Below are 14,237 nucleotides of genomic sequence, written 5' to 3' on the forward strand. Positions count from 1 at the left end.
AACCCATATTTCGTCGTCACTTGACGTAACTCGGAGTGACTACGAAAGGGAACCAAAGTTATACTGACATCAAACCTGCAGTTACTATATGTCTTGATTTGACACGTCAATTGAACATAATTGCAAATACTGGAAAGGGAAGATTTTCAATGAATAATGTTGTTTTTTATTCCTCACACAAAGCTATTATACATCTTCAGAAGACTTGGGAAATCCTATCGTTGGTTTATTATGGTGCCTTTTTTGTTTGCATTACTGCATTTTTTTTTTCTTTTTTTTTTTACTGAAGAAACAAAACCAGGTTTTTCAACTATTTATTTTACTGTATGCACTACAGTTACAGCATCCTGCCTTACAAACAATGGTTTGTGGTATCATTGATCAGTTCCTTAATCTCTAACTCACAAGCACAGTTTCCCAATAGCAACCCAGATTTCAAAGCAGCATCTTTACGATCATTCAGATTTGGTGGTTTTCTTTTGTCTTGGTATCATAGCGACTGCAAAGCATGGCTTTATATTGATTCCTTTGGTATTCAACATATTATACTGTCAACATGTTTCCACAAACTCAAACACAACAGTCTTTCTTTTTTCCTGTAATTTCTGCAGAACATGCTAACTAGTTTTGAGTATCTTGTGTCGAGAGAGAAACACTTCTAGGTGAAAATTGTTAGACTGCACCTAACTTTCTCTATCTGACTCCAAAATAATAATGCCTCATACAAAATCTCTCTTGGAAACACCTTAGGGTAAAAGTCTACAGGCAACTCTTTAGATCAACAGCTGCTGCTCAAGGTTATTACCTGAGGAGTGAAAACAACAAGGCCCTTTGATTAATCCTGGGAAATCGGATCGAATAAAGAACATTTTTGATTTGAGTGCCAAATGAATCACAATGCTCTAAGTATCTCTGGAGGGAGCTGAATAGAACATTCTGACACCTGAATGGTCCAACAAGACACAAAAATCCATCAGCAACAAACAATGACAAGCATTTTCAGCCGATGGGCCCACAAGACAAGTTCAGTTATCACAGGAACGGTGGAGGAACGAGGGAGAGCAGGGGACGGGTTTGATGAAACTGTCTGCTCATTAAAGAGAACAGGCATTAATCACCAGTCAGCGGTAACCCACAGGTCCGGACGTGGTTGGGACTCAGTGAGGCGTTGAGGTGTCCAGGCTCTGATTAGGAAGACACCGGATGACGGGAGCGGAGGGGGGTTGTTGAGAGACCACTCCATTAATTGCAAATTATTTACATGCCAAAGTTCTTATCAGCTAATTTCAAGAGCCGTCACGATCTGGATAATTCCATCCGGAATGACGACACACAGCTCAAGAAGGATTGGACTCTTTCTCACCACAAATTTATGGTTTTTTGTATGTGGCCGTTTTGCCCTTTAGAAAACTGTTGCAAGATGTGTTTATGAGGGAGATTAATGTGTTTATGGGTGGTTGTGAGGATGTTGCTTAGGTGTTTTGAGGGCATTGATATATGTTTGTGTGGTTGTTAGGGCATTCCTGTAGTTTAAACAGTAGAACATGCTGCTTGCAAAGCTAAGGTCATGGGTTCAATAATAATTCAATAATATGACAAAGATGAAATCCATCCCCCTGCCTGGTGTCAGCTGTGTGCCAGAATATCCCACTGCGACTCAGATCAGCCAGATGAAGAAAGCCGACTCGCTCTGAGAGGGCTGTCATGAAATGAACTATGGTGGCATTCGAAGGCCTCGCAGTGACAGAGGCTTTGATGCAAACCTGAAGATGCCTGCTCACAGAGACTCTAGATAATAAGAGACATGTGTGCATTATGCAGTGTCATGAAAAGGAGTTTTAATTAGATAGGATCATATACAAGGCATTCAGGAATGTGTAAACAAGCCTTGTGGTCAAGAAATCTGAACATTTAAATATTTTATCATCTATCTCAATAGAAAGGCTAATAGGACACACTAATAACATTTCCTCTTAAGATATATTATGTTTATAAATAATTAAATATATAGGTTTTGTTTTAAATTTTGCATAAGGACAAAGAAGAAATCTGACCAATTATGCAATATTTTTTTATTTGTATTTATTCTTTATCTAAAACATATTGTAGAAAACAAAAGGAGATGTTTCAAATAATGTTCACGCTCCACTTTGCATACTAGCTTTAAATTGCCCCTATTATGCCATTTTAAAGACTCCAGATTATGTTTTGGAGTCTCCTACAAAAGGTTTACATGCATCAAAAGTCAAAAAACTGTTTTATTTTCTCATAATATACATTGCACATCACCACATTTTTCAATGTCGGAAGCTACCCGCCCATTACCATAACTGTACTTCAGCTCCCTGCGGAGGCTTCCTAAAGCTCAGCGATTGTACACACTGTTAAACAGTAACAATGACGTTGATTTTACCATATCAATCCAAACGCCGATGATGAAACATTGAAAGAACTAATTATTCAACCCGGACCTCCATCGCAAGGACGACTCAAGCAGGACGTTTCTCAGTGATACGCAACTCAATTTGAGGTACATTATGAGATGTTGTAACTGTAATTCCTCACCATCAGCATTAACAAGTGTATGTCCATCAACAAACCCATGTGTATATTTTTATTTATTGCAGTGCACATGCGGGAACTGTATCAATAACGGTGCATATGTTCACCCAGCGCTAACGTGAATGACTGATGTAACAAACGTTTGTAAAATAAATCTTGCTCCATCCTTTATCTTTACTCAAAGTAGTAAGGCAAGGCAAGGCAAGGCAAGTTTATTTATATAGCACATTTCATACACAATGGTAATTCAAAGTGCTTTACATAGAAGAAATTAAAATAATCAAAAGAAATCAGAATAATTAAAACAGTTTAGAATAAAAGATAAAATACAGAAATAATCACATGAAATCAGAGTAATTAAAACATAAAATAAAATACAGTGCAAACAGTCGGACGAACAGTGGCACAGTGCTCATTCAGTAAATGCACAGCTAAACAGATGTGTTTTGAGTCTGGATTTGAATGTGACTACTGTAGGAGCACATCTGATCTCTTCTGGAAGCTGGTTCCAGCTGCGGCTGGCATAATAGCTAAAAGCAGACTCGCCATGCTTAGAGTGAACCCTTGGTATTTCTAGCCGATGTGATCCTAATGATCTGAGTGATCTGTTGGGTTTATATTCAGTGAGCATATCTGCAATGTATTGAGGTCCTAGGCCATTGAATGATTTATATACCAGTAATAATACTTTAAAATCAATCCTAAATGTAACTGGCAGCCAGTGTAAAGACCTGAGGACTGGTGTGATGTGTTCATATTTTCTGGTTCTGCTCAGAATCCTAGCAGCAGCGTTCTGTATGAGCTGCAACTGTCTTATGATCTTTTTGGGAAGGCCAGTGAGAAGTCCATTACAATAACCCACCCTACTGGTGATGAAAGCATGCACAAGTTTTTCTAAGTCTTGACTGGAACAAAGCATCTAATTCTTGCAATATTTTTCAGGTGATAGTATGCTGATTTAGTTATTGCTTTGACATGACTACTGAAACTAAGGTCTGACTCTAGAGACACACCCAGATTCCTGACTTGATTTTTAGTTGTTTGACCCCTAGACTGAAGGTATGCGTTCACCTTGAGAACTTCATCTTTGTTTCCAAACGCAATGACTTCAGTTATGTCTTTGTTTAACTGAAGAAAGTTTTGGCACATCCAATTGTTTACTTCATCAATGCATTGGCAAAGGGAGTCAATGGGGCTGTAATCGTTAGGCGATAGGGATAAGTAGAGCTGTGTGTCGTCTGCATAGCTATGGTAAGCGATTTGGTTCCTTCTCATTATTTGGCTTATTGGGAGCATGTACAGGTTGAATAGGAGTGGCGCAAGAATTGAGCCTTGAGGGACTCCGCATGTCATGGATGTCCACTCAGACTTATGGTCTCCTATACTCACATACTAACCTCTGCCTCCTAAGTATGACCTGAACCATTTTAGGACTATCCCAGAAAGCCCGACCCAGTTTTCCAGCCTGTCAAGAAGTATTTTGTGATCGACAGTGTCAAATGCAGCACTGAGGTCGAGTAGTACCAGCACTGATAATTTGCCTGTATCAGTATTTAAGCGAATATCATTTATTATCTTTATGAGCGCGGTCTCTGTACTGTGGTGCAGTCGGAAACCAGATTTAAAATGGTCAAAGTATCCATTCGAGCTTAAGAATTTGTTCAGCTGATTGAAGACAACTTTTTCAATGATCTTACCTATGAAAGGAAGATTTGAGATTGGTCTATAGTTGTTTAATATGGTCTTATCCAGATTGCTCTTTTTAAGGAGGGGCTTGACAACAGCAGTTTTCAGGGAGGTCGGAAAACTCCCAGAGAGAAGTGAGGCATTTACCACTTCTAGGAGATCTGCTTCTAAGCTGTGTAACACATTTTTGAAAAAAGAAGTGGGAAGTGCGTCAAGGGCGCAGGTTGATGTTTTTAGGTGCTGTGCGGTTTCTTCCAAAATTTTGCCATCAATTTCTTCGAAATCAGACATAGTGGCTACTTTCTCAGGCTGTTGTCTGATCTGCCTGACCCCAGCGCAACTCAAGGAGGAGCTGATCACCTTTCTGATATTATTGATTTTCTCAGAGAAGAAAGAAGCAAACTCACTGCACTTTCTCACTGAGAGCATTTCACTGGGAATCTGGCTTGGGGGGTTTGTCAGTTTCTCTACAGTAGCAAAAAGAGTGCGCGTGTTGTTTATATTGCTGTTTATAGTATTCGAGAAGAAAGTCTGTCTAGCTTTGCCTAGTTCCTTATTGAAAGCATGGATGCTGTCTTTGTAGATGTTATAGTGGACTACAAGTTTTGTCTTCCGCCACATGCGCTCTGCTTTTCTGCATTGTCTTTTCATATTTTGCACTGCTGTTGAGTTTCTCCAAGATGCTTTTTGTCTGTCACTCTTCTTCCTGACTTTCACAGGAGCAATATCATCAATTACACTCTTAACTTTTGAGTTAAAAGAATCAAGGAGAAAATCAAAAGTGTCAGCAGATAAGCTTGGTGTTAAAGATATAGCCTTCATAAATAGTACACTAGTGTTCTCATTTAAGCATCTCTTCTTGACAGACACAGATCTAGCTTCAATGGCGGGAGAGATCAATATATCAAAGAAAATACAAAAATGATCAGACAGTGCTACATCCTTTATAACAATTGATGAAATGTTTAGACCCTTACTGATAAGTAAATCTAGAGTGTGTCCACGATTATGTGTGGGTCCATGTACATGCTGAGTCAGATCAAAAGTTTTTAAAACAGTTTTGATTTCTTTTGCCATATTGTTTTCTGCATTATCTATGTGAATGTTAAAATCTCCAGCAATGGCAAAGCAGTCAAACTCTGAGGAAATTGTTGATAGCAGTTCTGTTCAGCTCTCAGCAAAAGCTGGAGAGTATTTTGGAGGCCTGTAAACAATGATAAGTAAAATGCGTGGAGCACCTTTTAACACAATACCCAGATATTCGAAAGACGGGTATTTCCCAAATGATATTTGCTTACATTGATAGACATCTTTATAAAGAGCATCTAAACCTAAAGCTACTAGCTACTAACTAGTTCTTACTAGCTAAAGCAGCTAGTAAGAACGACAGACAATCTGCATTAATCAGCCCACAGCATAGCAGATGTATTTCAGTAAGACATTAATAATGTGAGTTAGCTGGAAATGTACACAATATAAAACGCAAAACAAAGTATTTTAAACACCGTAGAAAATATATACATCAATAATTATTCACACTTACAGGTTGTGATTCTGAGGAGCAAGCTGGTCATAATAATTTGGGTACTGACCCTTCTTTCAAAAGCAAGCATTTGCTCGTATTGGCGGTTCAGAGTCGATTCTTTCTTTTAGGAGACAATAACTTTATTTATCGTGCACTTTCGACTTTACAACTTTGCAGAACGTTTACATTAAAAAACAGCTATATTATATACTGCATGAAAGGGAATATTCGAAAAACCATAATAGGGGCACTTTAAAGCTTATATGAACTAAATTGACTGAATCTATATCTTGATAACTGAATCCATATCTCATGCGCTATATAGACATTTACATTTACACACCCTCATTTTTTGTTACTGTTTTTCAAACAGTGACCATACAAATCAACCGAGTCAATAGAATTTTGAAACCCGCTGATATAGACTGATATTTACTTCCACGTAGGCGCAGAACACACGTTATAGTTGACAGTCGCCGTTATTCCTTTTGGTGAGTTTTTTGGTGCAGATTTTTGGCTGAGACGAAGCCGACGAGAGGCGAAGACACAGTCAGATTTCATCGCTGGATAGTTCTTTGACGTCAGCTTGGTGTGTCCCGGGCTTTACACTTCGGTGAGATGTTCTCTTGGCCAACGAAAGCTGCGATGGAGTCCAGGCCTTCTGCCGTCAGTATGAAGGTCTGGCTATGTGAGACTACAGTGTATGTGACTCTTATTGAATGATTTACCAAATGTTCTCCAACTTAACTTGAGCAATTATGATCTGACTGTCTGGAATTACGTATGGTCGGTGGGGAAACTCCTAAAATCCCTTGAGGGAAAAATGAAATCCTAAGCAGTTAATCCTGTCAAAAGCATTCAGGATAAGCATATTAGGATTCATTTTGGCATAGTAGAATAGACACTGCACTCTGTTTCGTAATTACATGACTAAAGTCCGGCTTACATGTATCGTTTTGTGAGGCTTTCGTCTAATGCTGCCAGTTCGCTAGTTTCTGATAAAGGTAAATATTATATATGTTCCGACAGAGTAAGGAGTCAAAGTTAGATTGATGTTCCATCCCTAGGATGGTAGATGTCAGACTTACTGTGGACTGTGGAAATATTTCATGGAGGTTATAAATTATGAAGCCACTCAAAACAAAGCACAGGCAGACTCGGTCTGTGGTGTGGAGCATTTCACATGGCAGTCAGATGGAAGCTGAGCAGAATTATAATTGCTCTACATCTGAAATATTAGTTTTTTTAAAGGCAGTATCTTATTACACCAACAACATTTTGGCAACCATAATTTATATATATTTATATATATATATAAATGGTAAATGGACTGCATTTATATAGCGCTTTCACTGACCCAATGGCCACCAAAGCGCTTTACATATTGCCTCACATTCACCCATTCACTCACTCACTCACACACCGACAAAATATATAATAAAATAATAAAATATATATATATATAAACACTCTAGGATTATTTGCACCTTAAGAATAATAATAAGATATTTACTTTTTTTAAAGAAATATGAGTGGTACTTCCTGTGTACGAGTCTTATTCAGTTTTGTGTAATGTTATAGCCTGACGTTGTCATACTCCGATTCTAGTCAGAATGTGAGTCTGATACCGCTCCATTGGGCTGTGATTATGGGTCGTGTTTCAACCGAACCAGGAAAGAAAATGCCTCTGCAACTCAATTGGATCGACAAATGCCTTGATCGCGGTTCTCTGTTCCTCTTTTAAAATGAATGCGCTGTCTACATCTTCTATAACAGACGCGATGGATGAATCAACACATCTAAATTCTCCAGCGGAAGCCATTCTTTTTTGTAAAATAATTCAACCCAAGCGCTCTTTGGTGACGTGGATAATTACGTTACGGTTGATCATCTGTTCTTTATCTTATAAAGCCCGCCCTGACAATTTGATTGGTCCGAACAGCTCTGATTCGGGCATACTTGCTTCTCAATGGAAAGGATTGATAGATTGATAGCTCTTTCTCGATTCTGTGGATGGTGGTATGGCCGTTCTTAGTTAGTGGAGCGATTTGTCTGGTTCATTCCGATAACGAACGAGACTCCAGGATCCTAACTAGTTACGGGGCCTCGAGCAGTCGGCGTCCAACTTCATAGAAGTGGCGTTCAGCTACACGAGATGGAGCAATAACAGGTCTGTGATGCCCCTAGATGTCGGCTGCACGTCCGGGGCTGGGTTCTGGCGGAGCATCTAGAGATAGTAATAGTCGTAACAAGGTTTCCATAGGTGAACCTGCCGATGGATCATTACAGCTCTCTGGGCCTAGGGAGGTCGACAAACCTCTACCCAGGAACGAAAATCAAATGCCTCTTCGGTGAAACCCCCTTCGATGAAAAACGAGTGGCGAGAGTTACCCCCGGATGGACTTTTCCGGGATGGACCGTGGGGTTTAGTCTATGGTCCAGACCGAATTTCCCGATCTCAAATGTTGTGGGCAGGGCTAAGTTCGGCTGGCATCCAGGCTAATAATGTTAGGTTTTGAACTTAAAGGGACATTAAGCAGGGGTGGGACAAAGTCATTGTTATGCAAGTCACAAGTAAGTCTCAAGTCTTTGCCCTCGAGTCCCGAGTCAAGTCGAGTCAAAGATGAGGCAAGTCCCGAGTCGAGTCAAAAGTCAAAGCCAACAAGTCTCAAGTCGAGTCCAAAGTCCTACCATTTTAGTTTCGAGTCATTTCAAGTCCTCTTACCACAGAAATAAAATTTATACAAATCATGTATGTCTGTAAGATTTGTATTTATTTAAACCTCTTTTTATACAATGACATTAATCAAATAGAGTAAAAAACAGAAAGTTTAATTTTCACAAAAAATTCTTGTATTTCAACAGCATATTGCACTAAATCCCTATTTTTGTAAGCATGAACCCGCAAGGGAGACGTGCGTTTACTGTCTCGTTGATACAGTAAAAATATGCAGCAGCTAGCTAGTAAGTTACGGTACATCCGATAAGGTGAATAGCATTCGTTCAAAACTTACCTTTCTTTGTGCAACTTCAGGTGTTGAACAAAGTTGGACGTTGTGGCAGCTCCGTCTGTAATCTTCGACCCGCATGTTTTGCAAATTGCAACTCGTTTTTTGTCGACTACCTCGTCATTTTTATATATCCAAACGAAAGTATCTTCGGTATAATTTTGCCAAATGGCGCGTTGTTGCGCTTAATTGGTTGTCTTGCAATGTGTCTGCTTAGATGCTGTCGAATCAAAACAACGTGGGACTACAGTGATTGGATGTCGTGCAGGCAGCGCGCGTGCTCTCTGCACGCATACAGGTGGTGCACATTTATTTCACAGTGCAGATAAACTGAGAGCGGCGCGGCCGTCTGAACATTTTTTTCCCCAGTTTTCATGGGAAGTAGCAAGTCTTCTCGAGTCAAAAGGCGCAAGTCCAAGTGAAGTCACGAGTCATTGATGTTAAAGTCCAAGTCGAGTTGAAAGTCTTTCTACATTTTGTCGAGTCGAGTCTGAAGTCATCAAATTCATGACTCGAGTCTGACTCGAGTCCAAGTCACATGAGATGGGTTACTCCCATCTAGCGGTGAAATTGTATTTTGCATTCAAACGAATTGTGCTCTCCAGCGCTTCGCGTTTTCAAATGCGTGTTGCATCTACGGTAGCCGTTATGTACCAAAAAGCTATGACAGGATGTCTTCTAATAGCACTTCGTCGAGTTTTCCTTCGGGTGAACAGGTTTGTTATTTCAAACAAACTTCAAATTGACACAACGAACAAACGAATGTGTGACGGTCTCGGACCTGTCAGCTCCTCCTCCTTTGCGGTTTGCCTGTTCATTACGTCTCCCCTATAGGTGAGAGGAGCGCAGGTGTGGCGTGTTGCAGGTGATTGCTCAAGGACCGCGTGTGGTTGCTTCCAGTATCCTGGGTGTTTAAAGACTCTCCAGACTTGGTTGCAGCAGGCCGCCGTTTCTCCTTCTCTCTTGCACCGTTTTGCTGATTTTGTTTCTTTTTGCATGACACTTCACATACCCTGATTGCATCTTGTTTTCGGTTTGAGTTGTACAATTATACTGACTTTAATTATTTTAGGTTGTTCCTTTTTCTTTTTGTCTTTAATAAATACCAATTTTTCTTGAAATCAAATAATCCGCGTGGTCTCTCCTCTCTGTTGCATAGGCCGGCACAGGCCGTATGTAACAGATTGGTGGCTCGTCAAAGGATTTGGAACGTTCGGGATCTGAAACGACAAACAGACTGGGGGGCTCGTCAAAATAAGGATTTGAAACGACATCGGTAAATATATTTTGATGCTTATAACTAGGTTTTGAATGGCCGGGGCGTTGGAAGCTTTAAAAATATTAGGACCGTTTCATTCAGATACGTTTGATTTGGAATGCGCTTTGATAGTTCATTGAGTTGAACGTTTTGTTTTGAATCATTGGGAAGACGCATGTGGATTAGTTTGAAAATTAGTTGCGTTTAAAATTATTTAATTATTTATTTTTGTTGGTGCGGAGAGGAGGAGAATATTTTTGTTAAATTTGTGCCTGGGCTGTTTTTGAAGTAAGCCAGGTTGAAGAGTTTGCGGTGAGCCATTGTCTGGTGGGTGTGGGTCTGCACTGTGCGTGCAAGATTGAGGTTATTGATAAAGTATTCGATAAGATAACTATGGGAGATTTGCGAGTGCCCGTCAAGGTTTTAATGTTTGTTTGTTATTTTAGTTTGTTATTTTTGTGCTATCCTGGGCAGAGGGCACCGTCGTGGATGCCTGCTTTAACGGCATTTTGTCGGGGGAGTTAAGGCACCTCTGATATTGTGTATTAAAAATATTATCTGTCCTTGGGATGAAGAGGATCGCTGTTTTTCTTGTTTGTGTTTGTTTGTTTTTACAGGGCAGCTCCGTTTTGCCTCGTCTTGATGCACAGTGTTGTGACCACACTTACAATTTGAAAAGGTGAGCTTGTTTTTTTTTCCATTAGTATCCGTAAGAATTGTATGCTGTAGAATTAGTTTAATTTTTAGGCTAGTTTGGAGGATTTTTTTGTAGCTCCATCTGTGGAGGTTCTGAATAATTTGACAAAGGATCAGTTGCGTCAAGTTTGTGAACATTATAACTTTGACTTGGGTTTACCCAGAACAGCGAAATTAGCACAGATTAGAGTGTCAGTTCAGGCGGAATTGGTCGTTAGGAATATTCTTTCTAAAATGTCACTTACGTTTGAGCAACAAAAAGTGTTGATAGAAATGCAACAGAAAGAGAGAGAGGCTCAACGTGAGGCAGAGCAGAGAGAGAGAGAGGCTCAGCGTGAGGCAGAGCTGAGAGAGAGAGAGGCTGAACGTCAAGAGAGAGAGGCTGAGCGTGAGGCGGAGAGGAAAGAGAGAGAAGCTCAACGTGAGGTAGAGATGGAAAGAATAAAAAGTGAACGTGATGTGGCTTTAGAACGGTTGAGACTGAGCGCTGAAGGTAGGCTTTCAGTTGATGGAGGTGAGGGTACTGCTCTTAGGGGGTTTGTGCGTTCCCCTGATATATCTAACATGGTTAGGTTGCTGCCGAAATTCAATGAGAGAGATCCCGATATTTTCTTTTCTTTATTTGAGAGTGTGGCTGATGACCGTGGATGGTCTGACTCTGAGAGAACGTTGTTAGTCCAAAGTGTTCTTGTAGGTAGAGCACAAGAAGCGTTTATTGCGTTGCCTGTGTCAGATAGAAAAAAATATGTCAGAGTAAAAGAGGCAGTGCTTAAAATTTATGAATTGGTTCCTGAAGCTTATCGTTTGCGGTTTCGCAGTTGGAGAAAAGGAGACAAACAGACCTATACAGAAGTAGCGCGGGAATTGAATGGCCACTTTAATCATTGATGCTCTGCAGTGGGAGTCACTACTTTTGAAGAATTGTCTAATTTAATTGTTTTAGAACAGTTTAGAAATATCCTTCCTGAGCGTGTTGCTACACATGTATTTGAGCATAAGATGAAAACCGCAGCGGAAGCCGCAGTTATGGCTGATGATTTCGCTTTGACACATAAGTATAGTTTAAAAGAAAGCAATACAGGTAATTGTTGTCAGGAACAACGTTTTGGACGTTACAATAGAGTTTTGGGGTCTTCTTCATTGGAGTCAACTACTCAGAGGAAAATAGATTCACACTCAAATCAGTCACGCAGAGGTGCTGTGAGTTTTCGCAGAGACTCTAGGTATTCTGCGTTTACACCTGTTGGTCAGGCTAAGAACGATGCTGATGTGTGTCGATATTGTTTAGAAAAGGGGCATTGGAATTTAAGACTGTCCTGTGTTAAAGGGGAAAAGTCAGAGAAATGGTGATGATGTTGTTAGGGGGGTCACACTTGCTGTATCTGAGTCAGTTATACCTGCTCAAGTTTTGGTGGGTGAGACTGAGGCTAAAACTGAAGTTGTTGTGACTTTATCTCAGACATCAGGCCTGAGTTCTGCTAAAGTTAGTGAGATAAATGGTAGGGCTGATTCAGTTGTAACGGGTGGAAGTGGTTACTTTCCTTTTGTTACAGATGGCTTAGTTTCACTGGTGGGTAGTTCCATCCAGGTGCCAGTTAAGATACTTAGGGACACAGGGGTCGCCTGAGTCTTTTATCTTGGAGTCTGTTTTGCCTTTTTCTGTTGACTCGAGTACTGGGAACAATGTTTTAGTCCGGGGGATTGGGTTGCAGGTTGTTTCTGTTCCTTTGCACAGAGTTAATCTGCAGTCTGATTTAGTGCAATGGGAGGTAGAAATAGCAGTCCGCCCTTCCTTACCTATAGAGGGTGTCCATCTTCTGTTGAACAATCTGGCTGGAGGGCGTGTCTGGCGTGATATACCGCCCCCTGTAATTGTTAAGAATGTTCCCTCTATTGCAGATGACAGTGACGTTCATGGTCAGAATTTGTCTGTCTTTACGGCTTGTGCAGTGACACGGGCTATGAGCCGTGCTGTTAATGATGATGTTTCCCAGACTAGAGAGTTTAAGTCTGTAATTTTGCCTAATCTACCACCTTCTCTCTCTCATAGTGATTTTGTTGCAGCTCAAAAGGAGGATGAGACATTAAAAGATCTGTTTGTTGGGGTGTTACCACCTGAGGAGTTGCGCAATGCAGTAAGGGGTTATTTGGTTCAGGACGGGTTGTTGATCCGGAAGTGGTCTCCTCACACTGACGAAGGGATTGAGGATCCAGTATTTCAGGTGATAGTACCAGTTAAGTTTAGAGATTTGGTCCTACAGACGGCTCATGGGGAGGTAGCTGGGCACTTAGGGGTAAGGAAAACATATGACCGTCTTATGAAGTACTTCTATTGGCCTCGCTTAAAGAAGGATGTGGCATCCTTCATTAAGACGGGTCATGTATGCCAGTTAATAGGGAAGCCTAATTAGGTGTTAAAGCCAGCTCCACTCTACCCTATTCCAGCTGTAGGAAAACCATTTGAATACCTGTTAATTGATTGTGTGGGACCATTGCCTCCATCTAAGTCAGGGTGTGTTTATCTACTGACGGTGATGTGTCAGTCTACCCGATATCCTGCTGCCTATGCTTTGCGAACAATAACCACTAGATCAGTGGTGAAAGCCCTTTCACAATTTATTTCTATTTTCGGTATTCCTCATACTATACAGAGTGACAGAGGATCTAACTTTACGTCACACATGTTCAGAGAAGTGCTTGAGCAGTTGCGTGTGAAACCTCAATGTAGTAGTGCTTATCACGCCCAGAGCCAAGAAGTTCTGGAGCGTTTTCATCAGACACTGAAGTCGCTTCTCAGGGGTTATTGTGTTGAGCTTAACCGAGACTGGGAAGAAGGGCTCCCCTGGCTAATGTTGGCAGCACGAGAAGTAACCCAGGAGAGTACGGGTTTCTCGCGTAATGATCTGGTCTTTGGCCATAGAGTTCGTGGGCCTTTAGCAGTCTTACAGGGGGAGCTGAAGTGTCCTGAATCTCCTGTTAATCTGTTGGACTACGTTAACGGTTTTCGTCGTAGGTTGTTTTTAGCCTGTGAGATGGCGAGGGACCACCTGACTAAAGCCCAACAGAAAATTAAGAGTTGGTATGACCGTCGAGCTGAACCAAGGGTCTTTAGTCCGGGTGATCAGGTTTTGGCCTTGTTGCCAATAGTAAACTCTCCTTTCCTTGCAAAATATACGGGTCCTTATAGGGTTGTTCGACAGGTGTCAGACCTAAATTATTTACTTTCCACACCAAATCTTAGGCGTTCTACTCAGCTCTGTCACATAAATCTGTTGAAGTCCTATTATAGCAGGTCTTCAGTCTCTGGGACAACAGAGTCTAGTGACCTAGTGATGCCTGTATCTGTAGCCGCGGCTGTCGAGGCTCCTAGGGCCTTGGAGACTCCCTACATGGTGGCAGAGCGTAAGGGTGAGGATATGGTAGGTCCTGATGACGGTATGTTGAAACCTCGTCTGAGGAACTCTGAAAAACTGGGGGAGTTGAATACATTGTTTGGACATTT

Source organism: Siphateles boraxobius, unplaced genomic scaffold (genome assembly GCF_051911475.1).
Source record: "Siphateles boraxobius isolate OS27281-9 unplaced genomic scaffold, OSU_SipBor_1 22, whole genome shotgun sequence".
Lineage (NCBI taxonomy): Eukaryota > Metazoa > Chordata > Actinopteri > Cypriniformes > Leuciscidae > Siphateles > Siphateles boraxobius.